The sequence below is a fragment of the Dicentrarchus labrax genome, unplaced genomic scaffold (genome assembly GCF_905237075.1).
Source record: "Dicentrarchus labrax unplaced genomic scaffold, dlabrax2021, whole genome shotgun sequence".
NCBI classification, from domain to species: domain Eukaryota; kingdom Metazoa; phylum Chordata; class Actinopteri; family Moronidae; genus Dicentrarchus; species Dicentrarchus labrax.
The window spans coordinates 5,001,761-5,015,591 of record NW_026136709.1 but is presented as its reverse complement, the minus strand read 5'-3'; positions in this window follow the sequence as shown (position 1 = coordinate 5,015,591).

Below are 13,831 nucleotides of genomic sequence, written 5' to 3'. Positions count from 1 at the left end.
GACACCATGACAGTCATAGCATTCCACTTAAATACGAATTGATTTGCTGTTTGTTTTGTACTGTTTGTTCAATAAAGATATTTTCTAAAATCAACTTTTCTATCATTCTAGTGGAATTACCTGCCTTATTCATTCATGTTTCAAAACACTGATAATAATTTGAGTACAGTAAGATTTTCAATGCAGGACTATTTTAAAAGGAGTATTCTCTATTCTTTATTTTACTTAAAGACTCCTCCACCACTGTCATTTGCAGAGATTTGTATGTAAAGTTGCTGAAGCACATTTAAACTCTTAGTTGGTATTAGCTAGTGAGTACTAATTACCCCAAATGAAGCATAACTATGCAACTGATGATGTTCTGGCTACACATTCTACAGAATGTCAGCAGGAAAGAGCAATAAAACGGAGAAAAAACCCCAGGTTACATTTCCTTGAAAGCTGGTTAATGTGGGCCTTCCTGGATTCCCCAGCTAGCAGGTAGATCGCATAAACGAGGCATAAATCAAGTTGTAGCAAAGTCCTCTACAGCTATTTCTTTTCATTGTTCATATTTAGTCACTGGCAGTATCTACTACTGGTTTTGCATCAGGGAAACCCAAGTGGTTGAAATGTGTGATGTGTTTTTCCTCTATCTGTAGCTGAGGCCTACTCTTCCTCTTTCTAACAGCGTCACATGTGAGTGGGCGTCACATTCGGCTGTGGAGGGGCTTGCCTCAGAGTCTGCTGTGAAACTGGCAGCATTTACAGAATGTTCCATGGCTTAACAATGAATATGAAAGTAAAACACTACCATCTGCTGGCAATAGTTGATACAACAGTAGTTGAACACACCATTTATCCACTGTCCTGCTGAACAGATAGGTACATTATAATCAGACCTTGCTATTGGTAGCCCTGCTGTAAAACACTACAGCAACACTACATAGATGTATTATACATGATCTTTAATTATATTCCCTGCAGTAAGTGTGTTTAAATCCCTCATTTTTATTCACCCTCCAAACATTAAGTTGCAGGGTTCTTAAGAGGACTTAAAGGTAATCTACCTGTGCTATGTAAGGCAATTTAATAGAAGAGACCAACAAATCCTCCTCTGGAGAATGAGTTTTGGACAGCAGAGCTGCAAAACAATATCTACATTAGTGAGTGCAGTTAAACTTCCAGAGAATGGGCTGAAGAATCCGAATCAGTACGATCCTTACATCAAAAAATCTCACTGATTTCTGCAATGGCCGGGAATCAAACTTAGGTCAACTGCTAGGAAGGTAGCTATGCTAACCACTATACCACCATCATTATGAAAAACAGCAGGAATTTAGCTGTCAACTCAGCAGTCTACATCAGTGTAAGAATTTAAGAGGAGGAGAGAGTGAAAGAAAGAAGGAGGGGCATGAAGAGGAAGGCGGAGGCAGAACAGGAGAAGAGTTGCTGCTGAGTCAGTGGTTGGATTTTTGACTGAGTGGGAGGAGAGTATGAATGAAAGAAGAGGAGCCGAGAGGAGGAGAGGATGAGCAAGATACACCAAGAAGGGGGAAGGGGAAAATATGAGATTAAATTAACAATCAGCTTCCGTCTCAAGAAAAGCGAACAATCCACATTGAGAGCAACACTTGTTTGCAGTTCAGGAGTAGGTCACTATAAAGTTATTTATATGAACTTTTGTGTACACTGGAACAAGTGCTGCTGATAAAATGACATACAAGAGATAAAGTTTTCACCCTGTACCTATGTATGCTGCTTATTTACTGATAACCCAAAGTTACAGTACTGCTGACAATATACCTGTGCAAAGTGATGCATTATATAACCTGTATTTCACTGAGAAGACACATCAGAAATCATCATCATTATAGCACAGCAGCTGTTTTACAATCTTGTGTGTAATTGTCTATTAGAATGAAGATTTATACATGAAGCCTATTACTGAGTGATTATTGATAGTCAAATCTACTCCACTAGACAGATGAGGTGAGTTCACCTTAAAGAGCAGTTGTGTTGCAGAATAAAATAGGGACATCCAAAATAATATGTTCGACACTGATCAGCCATAACATTCTGACCACCTGGGCACCCTGGTGGTTATAATGTTATATAGCCCCATACCAACAAACTGTGATGCACTGTGTGTTCTGACACCTTTCTATCAGAATCAGCATTAATTGTTTCAGCAGTTTGAGCTACAGTAGCTCGTCTGTTGGATCAGACCACACAGGCCAGAATTCATTCCCCACGTGCATGAATGAGACCAGGCCACCCATGACTCTGCCTGCGGTTCACCACTTTTCCTTCCTTGGAGCACTTTTGGTAGGTACACCCCACACGTTTTGGAGATGATCTTACCCAGTCGCTCAAATCCTCACGCTGCACATTTTCCTGCTTCTAACACATAAACTTTGAGGACAAAATGTTGCCTGATATATCCCACCCACTGACAGGTGCCATGATAACCAGATAATCAGTCTTATTCATTTCACCTCAGTGGTCATGCTGTCATGGCTGATTGGTGTACTTGTCAGAAAAAAAAGTCTTAAATGAATTTGATTTACTGTAGTTGTTACTTGACATTGCCTTTAGTCCCTCACTTATTATCACTATTTAAACATTCTGTCGAGGCATCCTGTGGAGTTCACCTGTACAGTGTAATGCAATTCAATACAACTGGTATCTCCTGATTACTGAAGAGTCACACAAATGCTTGTTCAATTCACAAAAAAAGTGTGTCTATTAGTATTCTCAGTCAACCTGGATCAGAGAAAAATGTTTCTTGAGTGACCTAGTCAAAGGCAACTGCCGTCCGCTGGTTTCACCCACTCAAGAGGCCTCTCCTGATTACTGAGGAATCACACGATGGGCTGCAAATGCGAGCAAATGCTCGTTTCACACACAAAGAGCACTTGTTTGCCGCTTTCAGTTTCAAACGCTTCAAACTTACGAGTTCTTTCAGCTGACCAAACCCCATGTCATCTAGTCGTTGGGCTGCCACTGCGAATGAACGCTTGTTGACCGGTATGGGGTTGTCAGCAGTTGGTAAGCAGTGGGCGCTTAAGAAAACACAGTCCACTGCGATGGCCAGAAATCGAACCCAGGTGAACTGCTTGGAAGGTAGCTATGCTCACGACTATACCACCATCTCCACGCAAAGTGAGGAAATGGCTCTGCACCGTCACCAGTTCATGTCATGAACTCAACAAGGTGAGGAAAGAGGAAGACAAAGGTGGAGGTATCAGCAAAAGAAGCTTAAGATGAGCTCCTATGGGAACGGATTTTTTAAAAGGTAAAACCTCTGTGAAATAACATGTTATTTATATAAAACCACACTTATTACTGGATTTAAGTAATGACTATTTCTCTCTCACAGTAGCTCTATGGTTAACTCTGCTGCACGTAGATCAAGTTCATTTACATTCAGCAGCACACACACACACACACACACAACCTGAACGAAGCAGAAGAACGGCTTCAGAGAAACAACAAAGCTAACGCTAGCTGAGATAACGTTAGCACGTCAGTATAAAGTTACACAAGAAGCATCATGAAAAATAATCACCATAATTTACCCACCGTATTTTGTTAACGTTAGCTTCTAAGGAGGTTTGATCACAGTTGGACTATTTCTCTCTCACAGTAGCTCTATCTTTACCTCCGGTAAATTTACATACAGCAGCACACAGACACATACACACACTAGGGGTGGGCGATATGGGCAAAAAATAATATCTTGTTATTTTTGGGGACTTTGGCGATAACGATAATCAGTCGATATCCTTTAAAATGTGATTGTAATTGTCTAAGTTAGGGCTTGTGTCCACCAAACGCGTTTTAAGCGCTGAGAGCGCTCAAAAACTCATTTTCCGAGCGCCCAGTGGTGTTACAGGTTGAACAGATTTCAACTTGAAGCGCTCTGAACGCTGGAGCTCATAGGATTTGTATCAGCACTAAATCATCTGAAGTACCGGTAGCTTCAGGGACTGGAGGTGCTTGCATTTTCTCTCTACCATCACAACGTGCTGCTAAACTGTTGCAAGGAGGATGCAGGCGAGAGGTCATGTGAACACGTCAGGTGATCACATAGGCCCACTAGTCGTGTGACTGAATCCTGCCATGCTGTAGAGTAGTGGTTCTGCCTGGAGAAGAGCTTGATCACAGCCGTTGCCTCCCTGCCACCAAGAATGAAAAAGATCCTCAGTGAAGCACAAGCCCAAGTGTCTCACTAAAATGTCTCACTAAGTGCACAAACACTCAGTTCAGTGCAACAATGCAATATTCACTGTAAATAGTTTGTAATGTTAAGATGTCAGTCTTCTTTTTGATTCTTAAAAATATATTTTAAGATTTATTTTATTTATTTTCAGCAATTTCTGCTTTTATTTAAAATTAAGTTAATGATTTCTTTTTGAGAACAAATCTTTACTATGATCCCAAAAGAGGACACTTTATGTTGACAATTATTTTTATGTGCACAAATCTTTATTTATAATTAAGTTAATTATTTCTCTCTTTTTTTAAGTTATCTTTTTATTTCCAAATAGTTCAAGAGAGACCACTACAAATGAGCAGTGTTTTGTACATTTATGGAGTTTTAAATTGTTCATTTTATAGTTTTAAATGGTTATATGGTCACTGTTTTATCTACATTAGTTTGAATCACTACATTTTAGTGATGAGAAATATTTGCAATAAATTTAGTAATGGATTATTAACATTTAAAATGTTCAAAATAGTTTTTTTTTCAAATTTGAATTTTGTATGTGTTCATCAGTTCCAAAGTTTAATAAATCAGACACTGATGGCACAGTGCTCTGTTTTAAGTCTTTTTTTTTCAACCAAAAATGCTTCGCGCTGGTTAGGGGGTACTTGGCTGAAAAAATATTTCACATGGGGTACATCACTGAAAAAGGTTGAGAACCACTGCTGTAGAGAGCGTTGCTGCACCGTGTATTAAGTGGATGTGAGGAGTTTCCGCGTGCATTTAAATGTTTTTGGCGAAGTCATTTAAATACTCGATGATGGAAATTTGCACATCGTCAAAACAACAATGACGCTATTATCCCAAATGATATATATATCGCCCACCTCTAATATACACACCTGAGCGGAGCAGGAAAATGGCTTCGTAATAACAAAGCTAGCTCGAGCTGAAGTAACGTTAGCACGTACGTAGAAAGTTCAAGACAGGGACTACACAAAAAGCAACATGAAAAACAACCACCACGCTCCAACCTAATTAACGGCTAACTTCGGCTTAACGATCACACTGCCCCTCATATTACATCGTAAAGTCCGAAAGACTCAGTAACTATAGTAACACAGTGACATCACAGAGCTGCTGTGTGCTAATCAAAGCTACAATCCTACCAAATAAATGTCCAATACGGTGTCTTCTTCTGATCACAGCTGTATGGATCCACACGGTGAACAGATACTGAGCTACCCAGCAGATAATAAGTTACCAGGTTAAAGACAATTAAACCTATCTAACGTTATCTTACCTGTTCTATGCAGCTCAACGAGCTAACAGCTGATGAGCTGCTACAGTTTGATGCTCTGAGGTTTTCTGCTCTTTCGAACAGCGACACAAACATATTACTGACTGAGCACGTTTAACTAAATATAGACGGACATAAAGCCAATTAGCCCCGGACACAAAACCCACAACAGTTAACGTTACGGAGTTACGGAGCCCCCCCACCCCCAGCACGAAGCTTGGTGATTCACAGCATAAACTTCGTGTGAATCTCTATAAAAATATTAGCAGGGAAAAATATGGAGACATCTGCACCAGCTGGCTTAAAAAATTAACTTCACCTTATAAGTTTCATGTTCATCTTGCACACATTTAACAAACATTTAACAAACAATAACTACGTTAGCATCACTGAGGCTCCTGCAGCTAACAACGGTTAGCATGTGCTGGCGGTACACGAACAATGAAAATCAAAGCATCAATTCTTAAAAATACTTCCAGTTACTTCCTCTGCCGTCTCTCCACAGACAGTTGGTACAATCCCTCTTTCAGGAACAGTCTTTCAGCCAGTCCAGTGTTGTACTGACCGAGGTTGTGAAAACAGTCCGACACAAAGTGGTTCACACACGTTCAGATTTTTCCGACTCTAGCCGGACATTGCCTTCAAAAATAAAAATAAATCCAGTGGCTCATACATATGTAGATTTGTGTTGGACTGCGCAGCCAACGACTGAATAGTTTACCTGCTGAAGCCTTTGCCCAGACATTGGGCTGGCAGGCTGCTGGCTGGGCTGCTTGCTTGTTCTCTGCTAGCTTGCTCTGTTATAGGGACAATGGCGGAGCTCCGCTAGTCAACAAGGAAGTAAAGTTCCTGGAAAGGTGGCGACATTTGCGGTGAAAGGTTGCAAACACAACTGTGACATTACAGTTGGTGCGAAGTCTACATTGTGTGTTTTATCTCCTGTATTTTGACTGAGGCAGCCCACAAAAACATGACTGAGTCATCTTTTTTTGACACTTTGCCTGCTGATAGGCCCTCCAGAGGCCCAAATGTACATACTCAAATGATTAAAAAGTTGGTTTTGCATAATATGTCCCCTTTAGGAAAACACAGTCCACTGCGATGCCCGGGAATCGAACCTGGATCAACTGCTTGGAAGCTATGCTCACCACTATACCACCATGACCACGCAAGCGAGAAAATAGCACTGCATCGTCAGCATTTTATGTCAGGAACTCAACAATGTGAGGAAAGAGGAAGACAAGGAGGAGGTAGCAGCAAGAGAAGCTTAAGACGAGCTCCTATTGAAACTGATTTTTCAAAAGGTGATGCTGTTGCAACTGTCAGCTGCAGGACCGCTGAGTTCTTTCTTCCAGCATCCACCGCTGTCCTTTGCACCGCAGGCTAAACAAACAGCTCACATTGAAACCAAGAGCCTTCTCGCCAAGACACCTATTATGGCGGGGATGCAGGCTTGCGTTCTCCACAACCCTGCAGTGTCGAGAGCTGTGCAAATTGCTTTCTGGAAAAAACTGTCCCACATTGTCAGCAGGATTCGAACCTGCGTGGGGAGACCCCAATGGATTTCTAGTCCATTGCCTTAACCACTTCAAAAAAGATGGGGCAAAAGGGACTGCTAGGAGGGGTGAAGGAAAAAGAAAAAAGGGAGGAAAAGAACAAAAAAAGAGAGGAAAAATGAGAAAGTTTCCGGTTCGATCCCCGACTGGAACATGTCTCAATTAATGCAAACTCTTACAAAGTGCTATGAATCTATCAAATATCGCTTAAAAATAGGATTGGTAAGAATAAGAATGCTTTGTTGTGATAATAATAATAATAATAATAATATGAGAAAAGGAGGACAAAAATGCAGATTAAATTATCTTATAAATTCATTTTTAATTAAATACTGATTGGACCAACAAGGTGCACACTCTTGCCAGGATTTGCACCTGGAATCTTCCACCCAAAGGAGGGTTGTGTTACTATTACACCTCAAGAGTTGTGTTTTTTTTGTTTTTTTTTAAACTCCCCGCCCGGGCTCTCCCCCCTCCTCCTCTGATTGATTAGACACTACCTTCGGATGTGACCCCAGCAATTTGACAACAATGTCAACACGACCAAAACTTTCCGTTGCCCAGGGAAGGAAAAAAAGAAAAGAAGAAGAGGAAAAACGCGACAAAGACAGAGGTACAGTAAAGATAATGTCATGAAATGATTTGTCTGTTGCAGAACGATAGTAACCTTTAGCCTAACACGATTGCTAATCAATAAATAGCGTTAGCCCATTTTAACGCCAGTTTATGTTATGGAGGGGCCTAACAGCTATTATGGAAAAAGTAATACTCCCACCTTATATTTCTCAGAGACATTTGTAAAGATTAGATCTATTCAGCAGGTGTTTACATTTGTTTACATTTTTATTTATTATTGCTTAGCTAACGTTTGCTCTGCTTGTAACAGTCAGTCAAATGCTATTCCTTTCACACATTTATATATTAGAGTTGTAAGCCTTGTTTGTTGTGTTACAGTTCAGTATTGTCTAAAGTGCACATCATTAATGTTAATACATTCTCATATGTTATATTATACTGCATTTTACTGCTTCTTTGCATTCTGCTAATCAGCATTTCACTGTTGAGGAGTCAACAGGAGAACAATTGTCATCCCTTATCCTAAAGAGGCTAGAGGAGCTTAACATCCCCTTTGAGGACTGCAGAGGACAGTCCTATGACAATGGTGCCAACATGGAGGGAAAAAATAAAGGTGTTAGGGCAAGGTTGCTTCAGCTGAACTCAAGCTTTTTTTGTTGTTGCTGCAAAAATCTCACCAGATGCCTTTGGCTACTTTGGGCATTTAACAAAGTTATTCAAGCTCTTCTCAGCCTCCACATGTTAAAACCACTCTGAAATCATGGGCAGAGACAAGATGGGAAAGCAGGATAAAAAGCATTGAGGCAGTAAGGTATCAGGCTGGGGAAGTCAGACTGGCTCTTCTTGAGGTGAGGGAAACAACTGCAGACCCTGTGGTGAGAGTTGAAGCCCAGTCTTTGGCTGAGGAGATTGGATCCTGTCGCTTTTGTATCTGTACAGCCATATGGTATGACATTCTCAACAAGACCCAGCATGTGAGTAAACTGATGCAGTCGCCCTCCATGCAGCTAGATATGGCTGTCGACTGGCTGAAGAATACCAAAGATTCCCTCACCTGCTACAGAAACACTGGATTTTCTGATGCACAGACAACTGCAAAGGAGATGTGTGACAAAATGAATGTGGAGGCTGAACTCAAACAAAAGCGATTGAGAACCACAAAAAGGCACTTTGGTTATGAGTCTCCAGATGAGCCAATAAAAGATGCACTTCGAAAAATGGAAACTACATTTTTTAATGTGGTAGTGGATACAGCCACCTCTTCACTTGATGAGAGATTTCAGAACCTTGGAGAGGTGAATAACAAGTTTGGAGTGCTCCTCAACTTCTCCAACATCCGAAAAGAAGAGCCGCTACAGCACTGTCAAACCTGCTCTGACCCATGACAGCCAGCCAGACATGAATGGCACAGAACTTGCAATGGAAATGCAGAATTTTCCACAATTGCCATCAAACACTATGACAAACATAGAACTGTTGACCTTCCTGCATGAGAAGAAGCTGACAGAAATTTACCCCAACATGTGGGTTGCTCTGAGAATCTCTGCCACTCTTCCTGTTATAGTGGCTGCTGCTGAAAGAAGCTTCTCCAAGCTCAAACTCATAAAAACTTACCTGAGATCTACTATGATGCAAGAACGTCTCAGTGGACTTCCATTATCAGCATCAATCATGTGGTCTCAAATCAGTTGACATATGATGATGTTGTAGATGACTTTGCTGCAAGAAAGACTAGGAGAGTACAACTGTAGCAGCCAGGTGATGTGAGGATGACTAGGTGGTGGTGTAGTTTGTCATTCTAGTTAATGCAGTATTTAAAAAAGCACCACTAGAGGTCTCTGTAAAATCTCTACAACTCTCTCTAAAACTCTTTTATTTGTGCAGTGCACATATACTCAATACAAACTGTGCAGTTATTTAAATCCTTGCAATTTGTTTTGTCAAAACTGGTTTCTTAATATCTTATTGTGTGCAGTGCCTTATTTATATTGTATTTATAATTTATTTTAACAATTGTTTACAGTTTTTATTTGTAGTAATTTTATACTTTGTGTGGGCTATTTATATTCAATTTCTTGTAGTATTTATTTCTAATTTATTATTTTCTTGTTAACTGTTTTGAGCAACTTGTTTCTCTAAAAATAAAAGACAATGTCAAAGACAAAGCTATTCAGTTTCTTGCGTGAGTATATGTATGTATATAAGTAGCAGTGGAATTTACTGTGATGCAAGGGGGGCACCACCTAAAATCTCTCTTAAGGGCACCAAATTGGCCTGCTAACACCTCCAATAAAGAGGTGTATGTGTGTTTTTTTTTTTTTTTTTTTAAAGAACACAAACACCCCCAATAAAGAATTTTTCTTTATATATAACACAAACACTTTGAATAGAAACAACACAATGTATGGACTTGTTACGGAACATCAAAGTGCAGCACAATTATAAAAAAGGCTATATACAACAACTATATACATAATGTATTCTATAATGAGCTCTTCCACTCTGTGATGGTCTGTCCAGATGCAGGACAGTGCCATTTCCCCCGTAACTGTGTATGTCCAGTAAGTTTGCTCTTTGACTGACCACATATTTTACACTCATAGTGGTAGCTTTCTTTGGTTTGCCGCTTCTTGGGGGGTTCACCTCTCATCTCTCACTGCTTATCCTCCAGGGTTGCCTTTCGCAATCTCCATTCTCGGAACCGATTGAGAGAAGCTAGTGGTGCTGGGGCTGGCTGGTAAGTAAGGGGACCAGCCCTGAGAGTGAGATGCTGGAGCAGATGAGAGTGATGGCAGGTAAGGGAATGTATGAAGCTGTAAATATGAACTCACCAGGAGGACACTGTGGTGTTGTTTATGGTCACTAGTAAAAGGTTGGTGTTGTCCAGTATGTCTTTGCAGTCCTCTATTAACTGTTTGATATGACCGTAAGTCATGACAATTGACTGAGGTATTGCAGATGTTTTCCCTTTGTTGTCCTTTGGCCTATTTCTGGCTTCCCAGAACTCTTTGTAGAGTCTGAGTGCAACACACTCAGAAATCCTGTTAATATCAGGTCTGTGGGCAGCCTGGCCATGAACCATGAACAATCTGCAAATAGATGACAAAATGACATAATCCACATTATGTGTGTGTACTGTAAACACATACATGTGAATGTTGTGTGTATTCCTCTAGGATCACACCGACTATCCTGTCACATGAAATGAAAACAAATCCAATTCTTGTACAGCTAATTTAAGAGAAAATGTGAAGGAACAAGCATTTCTAATGGTGAATACATTAGCCACTTTACCGGAGTTGAAGTGATGGGCCTACTGTCCTCAAATGGGGAGCTGGAAGGACTGCTAGACACACCACTTTCAAGTGTAGATTCCTTAAGGAATTATTTGTAAACAGTGAGAAGGGTACAATGAGGTTGATAAAGTTTGTTGTGCCCATGTTACACAAAGGAATTGTTGATTTAACACACACACCACTAATCTAGAAAATTAACCTGTGCAAACTAGGTTTACAGTAAAAATGTTTTGATTTATCATCAAATTGTTATCACATCATTACCTGAGATGAAGACTGGAAAGATATATCGGTGGCTTTGGGTACTGTCACATCAGGACATTCATCCTCCTAAGCTTCATCCAGCATCTCTGGCGGAATGGCACCAATTTCCATCTGTGCACTCAGCAGATCTCCCCTGTTAGACTGCGCCAGCAAATATTCAACAGCAATACGCTCTCCTGGCATAAGTAGTCAACAGAAAGAAAGGAAAATAAACGTAGAATGAGTGAGTGAACAGAGGTGTAACCTTCAGATAATATCTGACAGGTTGGCCAGAATATTGTCCAGCATGTTTTCTTCTTTTTTTTGCCATAGAATCTTACCGGTAGGTATAACAATAAGCAACAGACAGTAAATAAATGCATCTCTGTTTGTTTCCAGTTCCAACTGCATTGATCTCCTGCCAAAACTATTGTTTTATCAAATGTAATTCATAAGACACAACACAACACAAATTGAAGGCAACACACCTGTCTCACTGCAGCAGTCTCTGTCCACATATATGGCATCTGGCTCTGGCTCACCAGCATCTCTGTACCTTTGGACAATGCCTTGACAAAGGTCATCAAGGCCAGCCCCCTCACCAGTGGTCAGCACAGAATTCAGCGCTTGCCCAAATTCATTGCCGATATTTGACATCCATGTGGCTGTGCCCTCAGTGCCACCAGCAAGTTTTTTTGTGATCTACATAAAAAAAATAATGTCTCAGAAATCATCAGCTATGCTAACAAACTGAATGAAATCAAGTTTACATAGGTTTACATTTATCTTCTTAGTAGAGTCAAGTTTCAAGATTCTACCAAACGTTGAAATGATGACACCCTAACTCGTCAAGGTGACTCAGAATGTCGGCATGAACCGTCTCAAACCACTGGGCCAGGGACAGGGGACTGAAGGGTGGTGGCAGCTGATACACAGCTTCAGACTGGGTGAGGACACAGGACTTTTTGTGGACCTCACAATCAGTGAGGTAGTCGATGGTCCACCTAGCCCACTCCTCACTGTGTATCTCCTGCGAGGCTTGCTGTAAATAGCTGGAGCTGTTCCCTGATGTTCTCGGGCGCAACATCGCAACACACCTCCTGTCCAGTGCCAAATGGGTTGTGAGGACAGCTGGGAATTTGTAACGGTGGGAAGGATCGAGCTGTTTTAAAATGTCAATGCTCCAAGGGCAGACGGGAATCCTGCATTTGCTGCACCTTGGATAGACTCCACCCACCAGGTAATACTTCGAATCAATGTCAGTTACCTCCCTGACTTTAGTGTAAATGCCAGAATGGTGCATCTTCCTATTGCATTGGGTGCATTTTAGAGGGATGCCCCACATCCACATTGGAGCCCACAGGAACGTCCGCTGCCGGAAATAATTATGTGGATCAGGAGATGAGTTGGATTTGGTGGGGCTGGGGGGATGAAACCAGTTCTGAGACAGGTTTTGTTTCAGCTATCCAGTACTGTCATATAAAATGTGGGCGATCCACTCCTGGTCAGCTGGCTGGATGACTCTGGTGAACTGCTTTGGTAAAAAACTCACCCAGTTTACCTCAGGAGGCTGCAGAGTGAGTGGGTGTTGTGGTGGTGCCAGTGACATCTCATGGGCTGTGGGAGGAGCAGGAACAGGGGCAGGAACATCGGATGGGTTACTGTGTTGCTGTGTCGCCAGTGTCGTCTCTTGGGCTATGGGAGTGGTAGGAGCAGCAACATCTGGGAGGTCTGTTGGACAGCTCAAAATGTGACATTCCTCTTGGTGCTATAACAATCCAGCAGTCCCCCAGGCCTTTGCACCACACTGCTCACACTGCTCCTGGACGTGGTAGTCTGACAGGTGCTGCGTGTAGTCCTCGCACATCACCTCCCGACTACACAGCGAGCACGTGACCGACTTCCCCTCACTCATCCTGCACAGAGACTTCACGGAGCTTTCTGACCTACAACTGTCTGTGGTCCTGGAACTTTAACAACTTTACCAGCTGCTACATTGGCCTGAGAACCTGGAGCTGCTGCACCTGCACTGGCCTGTGAACTATACTTTGTTCCAGCTGCTGCACTGGCCTGTGGAGCACTCAGCTGACCTGCACTGGCCTGTGGAGCACTCAGCTGACCTGCACTGAATGCTGCTGTCCCTGCCTTCTCTGCTGACAGGGAAAAATAAAACTGGGTTTACATTTAAAGTACCTTTCCCCTCACTAGCCTAACAATAATCTGCACCCAAATAATTACATACTCACAAAGTTTAACACTGAAAAAAAAAAACAATAGAACTGAGGGGAAACCATTTTCTGTTACATTTTCCAGTATATTTGCATCACATCACAGGTTTAATGATTTCACTTACCTGGTGGTATCCGCACTTGCAGGGGATCCTTTTCCCAAATATGTCTTGTTTGGGGACAGTAGTTTGACCTTTCAGGGGGATCAGACGACAATCAGCAATTTGCTGCATTACCGCCCTCCACCTCCTGGCCCCTGGCCTCTTGCCAGTTCAAAATTTGTACTTTCCCTGGGCATACAGGGACATCAAACCTGCCCAGTAGGCATCTGATTTCCCAGTCTTTGTCATTTCTGCAGATATTAGGGACAAGATATGGAAAACAACAAAAATTAACCGCAACAGATGGAAATAATTCATCAACTACTGATCACCACAAGCAAG